Source organism: Elephas maximus, chromosome 18 (genome assembly GCF_024166365.1).
Source record: "Elephas maximus indicus isolate mEleMax1 chromosome 18, mEleMax1 primary haplotype, whole genome shotgun sequence".
NCBI classification, from domain to species: domain Eukaryota; kingdom Metazoa; phylum Chordata; class Mammalia; order Proboscidea; family Elephantidae; genus Elephas; species Elephas maximus.
In genome coordinates this window covers 59,464,245-59,484,155 of record NC_064836.1, presented here as the reverse complement: position 1 = coordinate 59,484,155, position 19,911 = coordinate 59,464,245, and positions in this window count along the sequence as shown.

Genomic DNA, 19,911 nt, shown 5'->3' with positions numbered 1-19,911 from the left:
CATGTTCCTTTTCATATAGTCCAAATTCTCTGATTATTTACTTAACATACAGATTGAATAAGTATGGTGAAAGGATACAACCCTAATGCACACCTTTCCTGAGTGTAAACCACACAGTATCCCCTTGTTCTGTTCAAACAACTGCTTCTTGGTCTGTATACAGGTTCTACATGAGCACAATTAAGTGTTCTGGAATTCCCATTGTTCACAATGTTATCCATAATTTGTTATGATGCACACAGTTGAATGCCTTTGCATAGTTAGTAAAACACAGGTAAACATCTTTCTGGTAGTCTCTGCTTTCAGCCAAGATTCATCTGACATCAGCAATGACATCCCTCATTCCACAACTTCTTCTGAATCTGGCTTGAATTTCTGGCAATTCCCTGTCAAAGTACTGTTGCAACTGTTTATCAATTATCTTCAGCAAAATTTTGCTTGCCTGTGATATTAATGATGTTCTTGGATTAATTTCCACATTCTATTGGAATACCTTTCTTTGGAATGAATGCAAATATGGATCTCTTCCAGTTGATTGGCCAGGTAGCTATCTTCCAAATTTCTTGGCATAGACAAGTGAGTGCTTTCGGTGCTGCAGTGGTTTGTCGAAGTATCTCAATTGCTATTCCAACAATTCCTAGAGCCTTGTTTTTTGCCAACACCTCCAATGTAGCTGGAACTTTAAGGTTAAGGTATGGTAAAAAATAAATAAATAAATAAAAGTCAAAACTTCAGTGTCACTAGGTCATCATGTTACCTTTTTCTGGCCTTTTAGTAGAATGTAAATCATTGCTTCTGCTTTCAATTTAGAAATATAGGTGAAATAGTGTAATTTTCTATAGCTTACAAATGCCAAATAAAAACTTCCTCTGCTAACTACAAGTGTAAAATATAAAAAGGACCCTGTGAGATTTCTGTTTAATTCTTAGTATCTTCCTGAGAAATGATTGCTTGCCCATTTCTAAATGTGCAGTTACTGGAGACATTAACTGTGAGAATTAAATTAGATAATACTTTTAAAGGATTTAGAATAATGTCTGGCAAATGGTGGTTAGTAAATACATTTTATCAGTTACAATTATTATGTTAGATATGTTTCAAATAGATTCAAAAATCTAACATGAAACATTTAGGGAATTTATTGACTCTAACCATTTTTTTTTTTTTTTTTGTAACCTCATTGCTGTCCAGTTGATTTCAACCCATAACCCAACCCACTGCCTTTGAATCAATTTTGAATCACAGCAACCCTATAGGGCAGAGTAGAACAGGCCCATAGGGTTTCCAAGGCTATAATCTTTATGGAACCAAGCTGGCACACCTTTCTCCTGATAAGCAGCTGGTAGGTTCGAACCACTGACCATTCAGTTAGCAGCCCAGTGCTTAGTCACTGCACAACCAGGGCTCCCCCTAAACGCATTGCTGTCGAGTCCATTCCAATTCATAACAACTCTCAATATTACCTAGTCATTCTCAATACTGGCAAGTGAAATGTCCTCAAGATATATTTCACCAACCTCATCAGTGTCTAACAATTTTCAGTGTGGTTTACATATCTGACAGTTGTGGATACGGCCTCGAAAAGCAGATTTCACATCTTCCCATAAAAGAAGAAAACTTAGTGATTGTTTCCCAATGACTTGATGTTTGTAAGGAAGGCCCTGTGGAAAAGGATGCAAAGAGCTCCAGTGTGGGGTGAGGGGAAATTGTCTAATGTGATTTGTAGCTAGGATGAAACTATAGAGACAGAGCGTAGTAGAAGCTTCTTCCAGAGATATTGTAGTTCAAATAGAGATTGGAAATTTAGACCTAGAGGTCATATTTAATCCAGTATTAGTAAATCCAGTGCCATCGAGTCGATTCCGACTCATAGCGACCCTATAGGACAGAGTCGAACTGCCCCATACAGTTCCAAGGAGCGCCTGGCAGATTCAAACTGCTGACCCTTTCACCATCCAAAAACCCTTGGGAATACCTGCCTTTTTCATTTTAAGAAGTGATATTTCATGCTTCAAAATAATAACAAGATCATGTATGAATTTAAAATTTCACTCAAAAAAAATTTTTTTTTAATCCATAGAGAGAAAAATGGCTTAGTTGAATTATCTCAGCTTAAGGCAACACTTCTGTTAAGTGTTTGTAAATTTTTAAATCTCCAGATGCACAGAAAATACATTTCTCTTTTATTTAAGAATTTCCACTGACAACTTTTGAAGAACTGCTCTAACCTTTGCCAATATAACTTTAAAAGGAAAATATATGTATCTATTAAAATCCTACTTTTCCAAATATGCTAATCTACTCATTCTATTACATTTAATTAAAAATCGTACTAATCAAATGAAATAGGCATGAGAGCACCATTAAATTCTGAGTTTCTCTGAAATCACATCTTTCCCCTCTTGTTTAGTTAAATCTTAAACATCATTCGTGATTTTTCATCTTTTTAAGTCTAGCATTTCTTAAATGCTGTATATTTCAGACACCATTCTAGGAACTAAACAGTATAAAATAACAAAAAGAATAAGAAAAAAACATGATGCTTCCTTCAAGGAACTTGTAATCCTACATATGTACAAATTAATTTTAATATTAGTCATCTTTTACATTTTCCTAGTTGCCAGTAACTTCCTTCTAGAAAATTCTGTCTATATTTTGACACATTTGTCATGATGCCATTAAGCCTTCCCTTTAAGGAAATAAACCATTTATCTTAGAATGGTTTTAGATTTACAGAAAAGTTTTGTATGCCCCACAGCCAATAGTCCTTACTATTGACATAATTCATTAGTATGGATCATTTGTCACAGCTAATACATTAATATTAGCTAAGTTCATACTTTATTCAGATACGCTTAGTGTTAATCTAATTTCATTTTTCTGTCCCAGGGTTCTTCCAAGATACAACATAGCATTTAATTGTTATATGTCCTTAGGCTGCTTTAGAATGGAGCAGGTTTGCAGGCTTTTGTTTTTCTTTTAAAGATGATGATATTTTTTAGGAGTAGTGGTCAGGTATTTTGTGCTTGTTTGATATTCACCTCATGGTTAGTCTATGTGACCCTAACTTCTGCCCTTTATACAATGGTTTCCCGTGATTTCTGCAGAGTATGAATCTCCATCTATTACGGACCAATTTAGCACAGAATTTATGGAGAAGTAAAACTGGAAACTCTGGGTTGAGACTGCCAGAATCCCAGTCTTGGCTAGATGAGAGCCCTGGGGCACTGACCCACTCAGAACTTCTGATTCTATCTAAGTATGGGAGATGTGGGACGACAATTAGTAATAATGGCTAATATAGGAGTAAGTGGAATAATTGATATAAAGTTCTTTGCTTGGACCTGGCACAGAATAGGTACTCAATGTTAGCTGTTGTTATTAATATAGTTGTTGTGTTCTTTAGCTGTTTTATATTTGTTTATGTGAGATAGTCTTATGGTTTAGGTCAGGTTCCCTAGAAGACAAGCCTAAGACAGGTTCATGTGCAAGTGATTTAATAGGGCATGAGGGAGGTAGGCCAATGAAGGGTGTGGTTAGATGAAGTCCTGGGTCTAAAAGAACAGGAAGTAAACTACTTTAAGTGCATTAACACATCAAGTAGGCATGCAGACAAGTCAGTCAAAATGGCTGACCAGGTATACATACAAAGACAGCCAGAGTGAAATTTTAGCATGTATTGAAAAATTAAGCACGTGTAACTAAATAAAATTGCCTGAGAGAGACTCAAGCTGGTATTGTTTAGTTGGTATAGTTAAACCAGCTCTAATATAATTCTAGTCAGATGGAAAGGCAGCAAAATGCAGGCCATAATATTTTCCTTTCTCTGGAATTAGCAATGAAAGTTTCAATAGCAGATTTAAAAAACAAAAGCAAGTGAAATAGTCTTAATTGCTTTATTGACTAGTAAAGGAATGGCAATGTTTTAATTAATTTCTAAATAATAATTTCCCCCCAATGCATTCATCTGTCAACAGTATTGCTTAAATACCAGCTATTCTTTTAACTATACTTATAAAAAATAAAAATCATAGAGTTTTTATGAGATAAGAAATACATGCTACATGCCCTATACTATTTTTAAAAATATTTTGTGTTCTAGCTTATTCTGGGAATAAGAACACTAGTGACTGACAATAAATAGAAAAGAAAAAAAAAATGATGTGTGAGGTTTGAATGTAGAACCTCCCAAAATATATGACCCCTAGTTAAAAATTCTACTCTGTTGATTTTCACTATACCTCTATGAAGATTACACCTTAAAGTCTCCAGTTTTGTTTTTCCTGGCCACAAAATATTAATTTAAAAGAAACTGTTGTAAAAAAACACCATTACCTTGCTCCTGGCTTTTCTGTTTGCCAGATAAATGTCTCAGTTGAAAGCTGTAGCTGATTTATTGGGCTGAAAATATAAAACGTACCTTTCATGCTGGGATTCTAAATATATTATTAAACATCAGTAAAGCCTATTTAATATTTAAAACAAACCATAAAATGAATATGTGTGGTACTCAGCTTTCTCTCAGAAACTATCAGCTAGTGGATAATGAATGAAGAAAATATTCTTATATTCTTCTATCATTTCAATTCATTTTCCGTCCAAAAAAACTAAACCCACTGCCATCGAGTCAATTCCGACTCATAGCGACCCTATAGGACAGAGTAGAACTGCCCCATAGAGTTTCCAAGGAGTGTCTGGCGGATTTGAACTGCCGATCTTTTGGTTAGCAGTCGTAGCACTTAACCACTGCGCCACCAGGGTTTCCTCACTTTCCATCAGTGTTGCCAAAATTAGTCTGTCCAGATTTACACGTATAGCAAACATTCAAATTTATGTAAATATGTATATTTACAGCAGCAGCTTACGTTGCACAAGCACTGTATGATAAAGTATCTGACAAAGTGCCGTATGATTGCCCTCAATAAAACGAGAGTGGACCTCAGTTTGGGAGGTGCCACATGAAAATGGAATATGTTAGTTCAATTTTTGCTAATATTTTAAAATACATTTTTTAAGTTTATAGACGGAAAACATTTGCATGCTTTTGCAGAAATCCTTCATGGATAATTTAGCTGTTTATGAATATCACATCTTCTTGCATTTATTTTCAATGGAAGCAAGTCATTAAAAAATCTATTTTTCACTTCTGATTTTTTCTTTTCCTTCTTTTCTCTCTGTGACAACAATGGTGTTAAATGCTATGAGGAATCATGTGTTTTAAAATGGTGACATCTGGACTAATTATTAATCTGCTTGAAGAGAAATGGACAACCAACATGATGCAAACATCATTACAATATTTAACCAATAAAATAAAGAAAGAATTCTTTCCTCTGTGCCATAGTGAAATATAGTCAGGACTGAATAAAAATAGATGTTCTGTTCCAAAAAGCCACGGGCAACCCTGGAATGGTAAGTACGGAATTACACTCACCTTTATGCCAATTAAAGAGTTTAACTACAATTGGCTATTTAATTGGTCCGGTTGTAACACTGCTGTTACCTCCCTCAGGATGTGCAGAATTTGATAAATGGAAATTCAGAGCTTTTATTAAATTTTAATTATATTTTATTAAGGCACAGAAAAAAGACATTTTTGTAGTTTTATTATTTTCATGGTAATTTGCCAAGAGAAGGACTTTAATGGTTTAAATACTAATTATTCAAAGATAGATTAAACTCTACGAAAAGAAAAATGGATGCTCGGAGAGTTGGACATGCCTAGGAATAAAAGATAACATTTGATACAACAACCCATGCTGATCCTTTAAAAAGGAAAGCAGTTGGATTAAGAAAAATATGCATTTCACTAAAAGCCAAAGGAATAAATAGAACTATAACAAAGACAGATGAATATTCATTCCTTCATTCAACAAATGCTTATTTAATTGCCTACCCTAGCTCCCAGTAACTTTTAATCACTGAGTGTATGAAGTTAAATTATACATGGCCTTGCCCATATGGGGGTTAGTGGGAGGTGGAGAGAAGTGAATCAACAATAATTTAAGACAGCGCTTCGAGTTCTACAGAATCCCAGAAAGGGAAACACCCAAGAAAAACTGGAGTAGGGGTGGAAGGGAGCAGGGAAGTTTCTCAAGGAGTAGTTATATTTGAATTGAGTTTTGAAGCAGTAGGAGATAGTTAAATGTAAAGGAGGCGAAAGTATTCCAGGCCTAATAAAGTAAAGCAAAAGAATAGCATAACCTAGAGAAGCACGCAAAGGCCAGATAAAAAAAGGTCTTACTTGCTAAACTAAGGAGTTTAAACTTTATCTTAAAATTTAGGAGGAACCATTGGAGGGATTTTTTTCCCCTTCCTTAAGGTAAAATTTACATGTAGTGAAATATACTCACAGGATGATTCTTAGTAGGCTAAGAACTTAGTTATATTTTCATTTTAGAATGATTAATTTACTAGATATGGAGAATACTGTGATCTGTCACCTGTCTTTATAAAAAACAGTCATTATACTCTAGATGTCTCAGAGACATTTGTTGTTCACCAAGTATCTATGTGCTCTCATACTTTTCCTATGCCCTTTCAGTTAGACAAGGTCATGTGACTAGTTCTGGCCAATGAACTTTGTCAAAGGATATAAGACTTGACCAGGGCTCCTCTGTCTTTCTCTCTCTCCTGCTGTGTAAACACAGACCCAGGTGTTTGGAGTGGTGCATCCTCCATATTGTGGAGTCACCCCCTGAATGACTGTGTGGAACAAGATTTACTTAAACCCTTTTTTACCCACCACCCAGATGCCTAGACTGGACAAGTAATATGAGTTTATTAAAAAAAAAAAAAGGAAGAAAAAGTTACTGCAGTATAGTTTAACCTAAAAGACTAATATATATATATATCCTAGTCATCGCCTTTATTTTTAAAGACTTCAGTTCCTGTCACTTCCAACTCTAGGCATGTCATAGTTCTTGGCAATTTGAATAGCTAGAACATTTGCAGTTCTAATACTCTAGGCATTGTTACTTGACTCTCCCTCACAAAAATGATCTTGTCCTATACCCTGCCTCAGCCATTCACGTCCATGATTATACACTAGTTTTGTGTCATTGTCAATAATTTCAAATCCAAGCCTCTTACTCTCTCATTCTTATCTCCCGTCTTTTTAGCCAACACCATATTATCCCAACTCCTACTATTCTTTAAGTACTTTGGGACTTAGAACCTATTGACCCAACTTTTCACTATCACTCACCCCTTAGTGTCTTCCCTTTCTTACCTTGCAAAGATTCTATGGCCATTATTATGATCATTCCCTCACAAATTCCTTTAACTCTTTCGTCCCTTTCTTGTTTTCTAATGCTCCCCTAGGAAAAACCCAAATCTAGTTTACTTTAGCTCTGCCTTCTCTGTACCTGAACTCTTAGAAATGAATGTGTTTGGAAAAAACAAACAAAACCCAAAAACACCCTCGCACACTGACTGCTCTCACTTTAAATTAAACGCACGGCTTTTAAATTTACTCTTTCATTACTTTTTATTACTGTGTTAAAACTTTTCTTTTGTTCTCATATCTCTACCACAGCATCCCCACTCATCAGTATTCAGGGCATACACTCTTCTATCCTGTAACTGTGAAAAGCTATCTGTTATGCTATCCAAAGTGAGCTTCTCCACTCTTGTACTTGTTTTGAACCCTTCTGTATTACTCATGGAGCCCTGGTGGCATAGTGGTTAAGAGCTCGGCTGCTAAACAAAAGGTCAGTGGTTCAAATCCACCACCTGCTCCTTGGAAACTCTATGGGGCAGTTCTGCTGGGTCCTCTAGGGTTGATATGAGTCAGAATCAACTCGATGACACCTAACAACAACATGTTATTCATGGATCTGATTCCAGAAATTCTCGCTTCTTTCTGCAGTGGTCAGATTTTTCTTCTCTATTGAGTCATTCCCATCAGCATATAAAAATATATCAACTTTAAAAACCTTTTCTTGACTCTGTATTTTCTTGTCATTACTGTGACACCTCTGTTCCTCATTACAGCAAATCTCCCCCAAAATGTATTTATGCCATTTCTTTACAATTCCCCTGTGATGTTTAGTCATATGTGTCACCATGCTAGGCTATCCAAAAAACCCACTGCTGTCAAGTGATTTCTGATTCATAGCTGCCCTGTAGGACAGAGTAGAACTGCCCCAGTTACTTAATCAAACACTAATATAGGTGTTGCTTTGAAGATATTTTGTAGATGGGATTAACCTCTCCAATCAGTTCACCTTAAGTAAAAAAGATTACCCTCGATAATTTATATATTATATATAAATTTAATTGTTTATTTCTGTATTATATATATGTAATGTAATTATAATTGAATAATTATATAATTATAAAATTTGATCAATGAGTCGATTAGAGTTAACATGGATTATTTGAGAAACAACATTTGGACAAGAAACTGTTTGCGAACAGGGAGTGTCAAGCCAAAAGAGACAAGGGCCCCTATAAGCAGCATGAGTACAGAGTTTTTAAAGGCAGTTAGGGATTCACAGTAAGGAAGTTGTAATGACTGGGCTTTAATTGAAGGGAGAGTTTTACAAAGTGGAGTCTTTAGGGCATTGTTTCTTTTTTTTTCCATAGTTACATTTGTCTGATGGGAATTGGTCGTGTCTGGCATAGGGAGTCAGAAATATCCTTTAGTGTCAAATTGTCTTTTTGGGAAATTCTCTCCAATTAGAAGACTTTGAGAACTCCTTGCCGTTTGTCAAGGTTTGCGCCTTGCACAATAATTTTTAGTTAATATATATTTAACTATTTAAATATATTATATGGTTGTTGTTTTTGTTAATTGTTAATATATATTTAACTATATATATATATATATATATATGGTTGTTGTTTTTGTTAATTGCTGTCGAGTTGGCTCTGATTCAGAGACCTCACGTACAAGAAACTAAATGTTGCCCAGTCCTGCGCCATCCTCATGTCACTGTTACATCTGAGCCTATTGCTGCAGCTACTGTATCAATCCATTTTGTTGAGGGTCTCCCTCTTTTTCACTGATCCTATAACAAGTATGATGTTCTTCTCCAGGGGCTAGTTCTTTGTGATGACATGTCCAAAGTAAGCAAGATGAAGTCTTGCCATCCTCACTTCTAAGGAACATTCTGACTGTACTCCAAGACCGAAATAAACGAGTCACTATAGATATAAAAACCCTGGTAGTATGTGGTTAAGTGTTCAGCTGCTAACTGAAAGGTCAGCGGTTCAATCCCACCTGCAGCTCTGCAGGAGAAAGATGTGGCAGTCTGCTGTCATAAAGATTTACAGCCTTGGAAACTCTATGGAGGGCAGTTCTACTCTGTCCTGTAGTGTTACTATGAGTAGGAATTGACTTGACAGCAATGGGTTTTGTGTGTGTATGTGTGTGTATATATATATATGTATATGTATATACATGTATATGTATAATATTATTTGTATATAGTGAAACCTGTGAGAGCCGGAACTCGATGGAACTGCCTTGTCTTTCAGGGTCTTGCAAGTTTTCTGCCTTTGGCAAGGCACAGACTTACCACTTTTCTATTAGTGGAAAATATTCGAGTTTTCTTTTTCTGACAAGTTTTCGCCTTGCACAGGTTCCAGGTTTCACAGACCTTACTACACACACAACACACACACACGTATATTTTGGCAATGGGTTATATATATGAATATATACATATGAATATATATATCTATAAAAATATATATATATCTATACACATGAATATATATCATACAAATATATATATACCTATTTTTTTATGTATAGGTATGTATGTGTCTATATATATAATATAACCGTTATCATCAAGTCAATTCCTACTCATATTGATCTTGTAGGACAGAGTAGAACTGTTCCATAGGGTTTCCTATCTAGTTGGTTCTGTTTCTCTGGAAAAGCTGACTGACTGATATATTCCCTATTCTGATTATTTCTTGAATTCATGCCAATTAGTGTTTATTCCCATCTTCTGAAACTCCTCTTGTCAGTGTCCCCAGTGACACTCATGTTGCTAAACACAACGTGCTAAACACAAAGCTATTCTCAGGTCTCCTATTTACTGCCCACTTTCTTCTTCTTGAAACATATGCTTCACTTGCCTTCCAAAATATTGTGTTATTCTTTTTTCTTTGTCATCTCCACAACCTTTTAATGCTGGAATGCACCATGGATCAATCCTTGGAACTCTTCTGTTTTCAGCCTAAAGCCATTGCGTTAATCTCATTATTCTTGTGGTTTTCAATATCATGCATATGCTAAAATTCTCTCACATTTATTTCTTCAGCCTGTATTCCTCAACTCCAGATTTTAAAAATCAAGCTGTCTTCTTGTTCTTATTTTTTTCTTCACATAATACATTTAAAAAAAAAAATTCTTCAGCTCTCTTTTTAAAATATATCTAGGATCTGACCACTGCTCTCCATCTCTACCATTATCTCTTCCTGAGTTTTTGATTCTCCTAATTTCTCTCCTAATTCAGTGCTTGGACTTCATTGGTTTATTCTCAAATTAGAAGTCAGCTTCTTTAAAAAAAACTCAAGTAGATCAATGTCACTACTTGATTGGAAAACCTCCAATGGCTTCTTATCTTCTTAGACTGAAGTTATTAAAATGGTCTAAAAAAACAAAGCACTAAATGTTCTGATTTCTAACATTTCTCTGATATCATCCCTTCCTTTTCTCCTCTTCACACACTCTGCTCTATGAATATTGGTCTTTTTTGCTCTCCCTACCACTTGCCAGGAAATCCCACCTTTCTGGACATCATACTAGCTACAATTTGGCTGAAATATTATTCCCAAGATAGCTGCAGGTCTGATTCCTTCTCTCCTTGCAGATATCCTCTTAAATGTCATCTTCTTAGTGAGGGTCTCCCCAATCACCCTAAATGAACATTTTTATCCTCTTTGCAATCTTGTAAAGTAGGCATTATTTTCCCATAAGACAGCTGAGGAAAAAAAGCTCAGAAGGTAATTATTGTCATATTAAAATATATGAGATACAACCATCTAAAAGATGTCTTGCGTATCTATGAAGCATTGTAAGCACTTTACATACATTCAATCATTTAATCATTATAACAACTTTATTTTTATTCTCAGAAGTCAAATAAAATGTCCAGAATCTCAATCAATAAGCTTCATAGATACTCAAGACATTTTTTTTTTTTTTTATCAATTTAATTTCCATTGTACTCTGTAGCCTCTTGGTATTAACATTCAGTCATGTAACAAGTATATTATTGGTCATAAATAGATGATTAGGAATTGGTTATCAATAGTCTTTCGAGTTGACCCTCTCTTTCTATTATATTGACTTGACTATAACTTTTTAAAATATGAAAGTGTTAAAACCCTGAGCAAAAAATGTGAGTCGTTGGCATCTTCATATGTGCTGTTTTACCATACTTTATGTTGTAAATTTTTATCACAATCTTGGTCTCCCCAGCAGATTATCTGTTTCTTACCTCAATACAGAGTTGTCTTAGAAATGTCAAAACATTAATTCTAGAAAATACTGACTTGAAGTTTCTCACTAACCCTTTTCCATCCCTGGATTCCTTTTGAAGTATTACTTATACATCAAAAAAAAAAAAAAAAAAGGGCGGGGCCAAGATGGCGGACTAGGTGGACGCTACCGCGGATCCCCCTAGCAACAAAGACTCGGAAAAACAAGTGAGTTGATCACATACATAACAATCTACAAACTCTGAACAACAAAAACAGACTTAGAGACGGAGAACGAACAAATACGGGCAGACAGCGATCGTTTTCAGAACTAAGAGCCAGCGTACCAGGCAGGTGACCTTCGGAGCCCAGGCTGAGGCAAAGCCCAGGGGGGCAGACGGCACAGACAAGGGGCCTAGCCCTACCCCCCCGAACCCATCCTGGGAGGGAGTCCAGCTGGTTGGCGCGGGCGGCATAGTGGCGCAGCCAGTGGGAGAAACACCCGGGAGGCAGTGACTGATCTTGGAGCGGGGAGAGCAGCGTTCCAGCCGGGGAGCCGTCCCGCCGGGAGTTTGGCAGGAGGCGGGCAAAGCACGAGTGTGGGGATCAGCTATATTTCCCTAAAGCGACCCCGGGGGGGGGCGCCCAGACGTTGGTGAGGGCCACGCCCACCCAGTTCGCGTGAGCGGTGCGGCGCACCAGAGGGAGAAATCCCTGGGAGGAAGTGACTGGTCTTGGAGCGGGGAGAGCAGCGTCCCAGCCGGGGAGCCGTCCCGCTGGGATCTTGGCGAGAGCGGGCGGGGTGTGAGCGCATTCCCCTGAATAGACCCCGGGGGCGAGCCCAGCTGTTCGTGAGGGCCACGCCCACCCAGTTCGCACGAGCGGTGCGGCGCACTGGAGGGAGAAATCCCCGGGAGAAAGTGACTGATCTTGGAGCGGGGAGAGTAGCGTCCTACCCGGGGAGCGGACCTGCAGGGATTCTGGCGGACGGGGGGGTAGCGTGAACGCGGGGATCAGCTCTATATTCTGTGGTGCTACACGCCTAGCTCTCTGATCCCTCCCCCACCCTCCCCAGGTGGCTCCATTAACATCTGAATACCCTGAGCCAGAAGGAGAATTCAGATAGGGATCTGACTGCATTTTTTTTTAGCTGATTACCTGGAAAACCTAGTTTCCCAGTGATGGCTCGGAGACAGCAGTCCATATCAAACCACGTAAAGAAACAGACCATGACAGCTTCTCCAACCCCCCAAACAAAAGAATCAAAATCTTTCCCAAATGAGCATACAATCCTGGAATTATCAGATACAGAATATAAAAAACTAATTTACAGAATGCTTAAAGATATCACAAATGAAATTAGGATAACTGCAGAAAAAGCCAAGGAACACACTGATAAAACTATTGAAGAACTCAAAAAGGTTATTCAAGAACATAGTGGAAAAATTAATAAGTTGCAAGAATCCATAGAGAGACAGCATGTAGAAATCCAAAAGATTAACAATAAAATTACAGAATTAGACAACGCAATAGAAAGTCAGAGGAGCAGACTCGAGCAATTAGAATGTAGACTGGGACTTCTGGAGGACCAGGGAAACAACACCAACATAGCTGAAAAAAAATCAGATAAAAGAATTAAAAAAAATGAAGAAACCCTAAGAATCATGTGGGACTCTATCAAGAAGGATAACTTGCAAGTAATTGGAGTCCCAGAACAGGGAGGGGGGACAGAAAACACAGAGAAAATAGTTGAAGAAATCCTGACACAAAACTTCCCTGACATCATGAAAGACGAAAGGATATCTATCCAAGATGCTCATGGAACCCCATTTAAGATTGATCCAAAAAGAAAAACACCAAGACATATTATCATCAAACTTGCCAAAACCAAAGACAAACAGAAAATTTTAAAAGCAGCCAGGGAGAAAAGAAAGTTTTCCTTCAAGGGAGAATCAATAAGTTCAGACTACTCAGCAGAAACCATGCAAGCAAGAAGGGAATGGGACGACGTATACAGAGCACTGAAGGAGAAAAACTGCCAACCAAGGATCATATATCCAGCAAAACTCTCTCTGAAATATGAAGGAGAAATTAAGATATTTACAGATAAACACAAGTTTAGAGAATTTGCAAAAACTAAACCAAGACTGCAAGAAAGGCTTAAGGAGATTGTTTGGCCTGATGACCAATAATATCAGATACCAGCACAATACAAGGTCACAAAACAGAACGTCCTGATATCAATGCAACTCAAATAGGGAAAGCACAAAAACAAACAAAGTAAGATTAATTCTAAAAAATAAATAAATAAACAAAAAAATACACATAACAGGAAAACATGGAAATCAATAAATAAACGATCACAATAATCAAAAAGAGGGACTAAATATAGGAGGCATTGAACTGCCAGATGGAGAGTGATACAAGACGATATAGAACGATACAAGTTAGGTTTTTACTTAGAAAAATAGGGGTAAATAATAAGGTAACCACAAAAAGGTATAACAACTCCATAACTCAAGGAAAACGTAACGACTCAACAAACATAAAGTTAAACATTATGAAAATGAGGATCTCACAATCTACTAAGAAAAACGCCTCAGCACAAAAAAGTATGTGGAAAAATGAAAAGGCCAACAACACACATAAAAAGGCATCAAAATGACAGCACTAAAAACTTATTTATCTATAATTACGCTGAATGTAAATGGACTAAATGCACCAATGAAGAGACAGAGAGTCACGGACTGGATAAAGAAACACGACCCATCTATATGCTGCCTACAAGAGACACACCTTAGACTTAGAGACACAAACAAACTAAAACTCAAAGGATGGAAAAAAATATATCAAGCAAATAATAAGCAAAAAAGAAGAGGAGTAGCAATATTAATTTCTGACAAAATAGACTTTAGACTTAAATCCGCCACAAAGGATAAAGAAGGACACTATATAATGATAAAAGGGACAATTGATCAGGAAGATATAACCATATTAAACATTTACGCACCCAATGACAGGGCTGCAAGATACATAAATCAAATTTTAACAGAACTGAAAAGCGAGATAGACACCTCCACATTTATAGTAGGAGACTTCAACACACCACTTTCGGAGAAGGACAGGACATCCAGTAGATGTCAATAGAGACAGGGAAGACCTACTTACAACAATCAACCAACTTGACCTCATTGGCTTATACAGAACTCTCCACCCAACTGCTGCAAAATGTACTTTTTTTTCTAGCGCACATGGAACATTCTCTAGAATAGACCACATATTAGGAAACAAAACAAATCTTGGTAGAATCCAAAACATCGAAATATTACAAAGCATCTTCTCAGACCACAAGGCAATAAAACTAGAGATCAATAACAGAAAAACCAGGGAAAAGAAATCAAATACTTGGAAAATGAACAATACCCTCTTGAAAAAAGACTGGGTTATAGAAGACATCAAGGAGGGAATAAGGAAATTCTTAGAAAGCAACGAGAATGAAAATACTTCCTATCAAAACCTCTGGGACACAGCAAAAGCAGTGCTCAGAGGCCAATTTATATCGATAAATGCACACATACAAAAAGAAGAAAGAGCCAAAATCAGAGAACTGTCCCGAGAACTTGAACAAATAGAAAGTGAGCAACGAAAGAACCCATCAGGCACCAGAAGAAAACAAATACTAAAAATTAGAGCTGAACTAAATGAATTAAAAAAAAAAATTAGAGAACAGAAAAACAATTGAAAGAATTAACAAAGCCAAAAGCCGGTTTTTTGAAAAAATTAACAAAATTAATAAACCATTGACCAGACTGACTAAAGAAAAACAGAAAAGGAACCAAATAACCCGCATAAGAAACGAGAAGGATCACATCACAACAGAGCCAAATGAAATTAAAAGAATCATTTCAGATTACTATGTAAAATTGTACTCTAACAAACTTGAAAACCTAGAAGAAATGGATAAATTCTTGGAAAAATACTACCTACCTAAACTAACACATTCAGAAGTAGAACAACTAAATAGACCCATAACAAAAAAAGAGATTGAAACGGTAATCAAAAAACTTCCAACAAAAAAAAGTCCTGGCCCAGACGGCTTCACTGCAGAGTTCTACCAAACCTTCAGAGAAGACTTAAGACCACTACTACTGAAGGTATTTCAAAGCATAGAACAAGACGGAATACTACCCACCTCATTCTATGAAGCTACCATCTCCCTGATACCAAAACCAGGTAAAGACATTACAAAAAAAGAAAATTTTAGACCTATATCCCTCATGAACATAGATGCAAAAATCCTCAACAAAATTCTAGCCAATAGAATCCAACAACACATCAAAAAAAATAATTCACCCTGACCAAGTGGGATTTATACCAGGTATGCAAGGCTGGTTTAATATCAGAAAAACCATTAATGTAATCCATCACATAAATAAAACAAAAGATAAAAACCACATGATCTTATCAATAGATGCAGAAAAGGCATTTGACAAAGTTCAACACCAATTTATGATAAAAACTCTTACCAAAATAGGAACCGAAGGAAAATTCCTCAACACAATAAAGGGCATCTATGCAAAGCCAACAGCCAATATCACTCTAAATGGAGAGAACCTGAAAGCATTTCCCTTGAGAACGGGAACCAGACAAGGATGCCCTTTATCACCGCTCTTATTCAACATCGTACTTGAAGTCCTAGCCAGGGCAATTAGGCTAGACAAAGAAATAAAAGGTATCCAGATTGGCAAGGAGGAAGTAAAGCTATTACTATTTGCAAATGACATGATCATATACATGGAAAACCCTAAGGAATCCTCCAGAAAACTACTGAAACTAATAGAAGAGTTTGAAAGAGTCTCAGGTTATAAAATAAACATACAAAAATCACTTGGATTCCTCTACATCAACAAAAAGAACACCGAAGAGGAAATAACCAAATCAATACCATTCACAGTAGCCCCCAAGAAGATAAAATACTTAGGAATAAATCTTACCAAGGATGTAAAAGACCTATACAAAGAAAACTATAAAACTCTGCTACAAGAAATTCAAAAGGACATACTTAAGTGGAAGAACATACCCTGCTCATGGATAGGAAGACTTAACATAGTAAAAATATCTATTCTACCGAAAGCCATCTATACATATAACGCACTTCCAATCCAAATACCAATGTCATATTTTAAGGGGATAGAGAAACAAATCACTAATTTCATATGGAAGGGAAAGAACACCCGGATAAGCAAAGCATTACTGAAAAAGAAGAAGAAAGTGGGAGGCCTCACTCTACCTGATTTCAGAACCTATTATACAGCTACAGTAGTCAAAACAGCCTGGTACTTGTACAACAACAGGCACATAGACCAATGGAACAGAATTGAGAACCCAGATATAAATCCATCCATGTATGAGCAGCTGATATTTGACAAAGGACCAGTGTCAGTCAATTGGGGAAATGATAGTCTTTTTAACAAATGGTGCTGGCATAACTGGATATCCATTTGCAAAAGAATGAAACAGGACCCATACCTCACACCATGCACAAAAACTAACTCCAAATGGATCAAAGACCTAAACATAAAGACTAAAATGATAAAGATCATGGAAGAAAAAATAGGGACAACCCTAGGAGCCCTAATACAGGGCATAAACAGAATACAAAACATTACCAAAAATGATGAAGAGAAACCAGATAACTGGGAGCTCCTAAAAATCAAACACCTATGCTCATCTAAAGACTTCTCCAACAGAGTAAAAAGACCACCTACAGACTGGGAAAGAATTTTCAGCTATGACATCTCCGACCAGCGCCTGATCTCTAAAATCTACATGATTCTGTCAAAACTCAACCACAAAAAGACAAGCAACCCAATCAAGAAGTGGGCAAAGGATATGAACACACATTTCACTAAAGAAGATATTCAGGCAGCCAACAGATACATGAGAAAATGCTCTCGATCATTAGCCATTAGAGAAATGCAAATTAAAACTACGATGAGATTCCATCTCACACCAACTAGGTTGGCATTAATCTAAAAAACACAAAATAATAAATGCTGGAGAGGCTGAGGAGAGATTGGAACTCTCATACACTGCTGGTGGGATTGTAAAATGGTACAACCACTTTGGAAATCCATCTGGCGTTATCTTAAACAGTTAGAAATAGAACTACCATACAACCCAGAAATCCCACTCCTCGGAATATACCCTAGAGACACAAGAGCCTTCCCACAAACAGACATATGCACACCCATGTTTATTGCAGCTCTGTTTACAATAGCAAAAAGCTGGAAGCAACCAAGATGTCCATCAACGGATGAATGGGTAAATAAATTGTGGTATATTCACACAATGGAATACTACGCATTGATAAAGAACAGTGACGAATCTCTGAAACATTTCATAACATGGAGGAATCTGGAAGACATTATGCTGAGCGAAATGAGTTAGAGGCAAAAGGACAAATATTGTATAAGACCACTATTATAAGCTCTTGAGAAATAGAAAAAACGGAGAAGAACACATACTTCTGTGGTTACAAAGGGGGGAGGGAGGGAGGGAGAGAGAGGGTTTTTTATTGATCAATCAGTAGATAAGAACTGCTTTGGGTGAAGGGAAAGACAACACACAATACAAGGAAGGTCAGCCTAATTGGACTGGACTAAAAGCAAAGAGGTTTCCGGGATAAAATGAAAGTTTCAAAGGTCAGAGGAGCAGGGGCTGGGGTCTGGGGAACGTGGTTTGCGGAGACTTCTAAGTCAACGGGCAAAATAATTCTATTATGAAAACATTCTGCATCCCACTTTGAATTGTGGCGCCTGGGGTCCTAAATGCCAACAAGCGGCCATCTAAGATACCTCAATTGGTCTCAACCCACCTGGAGCAAAGGCAAAGGAAGAACACCAAGGCCACACGACAACTAAGAACCCAAGAGACAGAAAGGGCCACATGAACTAGAGACCTACATTATCCTGAGACCAGAAGAACTAGTTGGTGCCCGGCCACAATCGATGTCTGCCCTGCTAGGGAGCACAACAGACAACTCCTGAGAGAGCAGGAGGCCAATGGGATACAGACCCCAAATTCTCATAAAAAGACCATACCTAATGATATGAATGCGACTAGAGGAATCCCAGAGACAATGTTCCCCAGAACTTCTGATGGCACAGGACAGGAACCATCCCCGAAGACAACTCATCAGGCATGAAAAGGACTGGTCAGTAGGGGGGAGAGAGATGCTGATGAAGAGTGAGCCAATTAAATTAGGTGGACACTGGAGAGTGTGTTGGCAACTCTTGACTGGAGGGGGGATGGGAAGATAGAGAGAGAGGGAAGATGGCAAAATTGGCACAAAACGAGAGACTGAAAGGGCTGACTCAATAGGGGGAGAGCAAGTGGGAGAAGGGAGTAAGATGTTTGTAAACCTACATGCAACAGACTGATTGGAATGGTAAATGTTCACTTGAAGCTTCATAAAAATTAATTAAAAAAAAAATACATCAAGTTCAGTGATATTACTATCCATGGTTACAGACAGAGAGGAGTTGGGATTTTACAAAACCCTAAAATATTCAAAACTGAGAAACTGCAAAACTCCTAGAGAAAGGATTGGTGAAACTATCTAATCTAATAGGCGTGGTTACATAACCCAACTTTTCCATAAACTGCTTTAAATATGAATATTTTAAAAAATTGTCTCAAATTTATAATAATTTTAAACATCATTTGGCTATCAAAAACTACATTTTGTATGTAAATTTTCCATTAAGATTTTCCCATGCTACTGCTCCTCGCTTATAAAAATACATAACTTTGTAATATACACAGGAAGTTGAGTTAATTATACTTCACATTAGTGTGTGCAAAGTCCATCTATTGTTCTGTTTCCTTTTCACGCCTCCTTTTACCCTCCTTCTCATTATGTAATTGGCACCCACGCTACTGTGCTTGATCTATATCCTTAAATATTCATGTAATATTATCAAATATGTAGACTTATTTGTTTATGTGTGTTTTGTACTTTTATATATGGTATTGGGCTATAAGTCATCTGCCTTTTACTTTTTTCTCTCAGCTCTGCTTTTAGAACTATCCGTTTTGCTATATCCACATCTAGTTGTTTCTAATCATTGTGTAGTATTTCATAGGTATGTGTGCACCACATTTTATTCATCCACTCTTCCAGACACCCATGGCTTTCGGCCCTTACAAACAAAGCCAAAATGAATATCTACACGTGCTCTCATACCTGCTGTGTAAGAATTTCTCTGAAATATGTACCCAGGGCATACCTACTTCATTCCATTAAGTGCTGCCAATTACTTCCAAAATGCCTGTGCCAATGTATACTCTCAAAACAATTCATGCCTCTCACTTTTTCAATCTACTTTTGCTTTTCCAATTGTTAATCTTTCTGGCCATTCCTACTTTTCTACTTATCTCATATATTTTCTTTCATTGGCCTTTAAA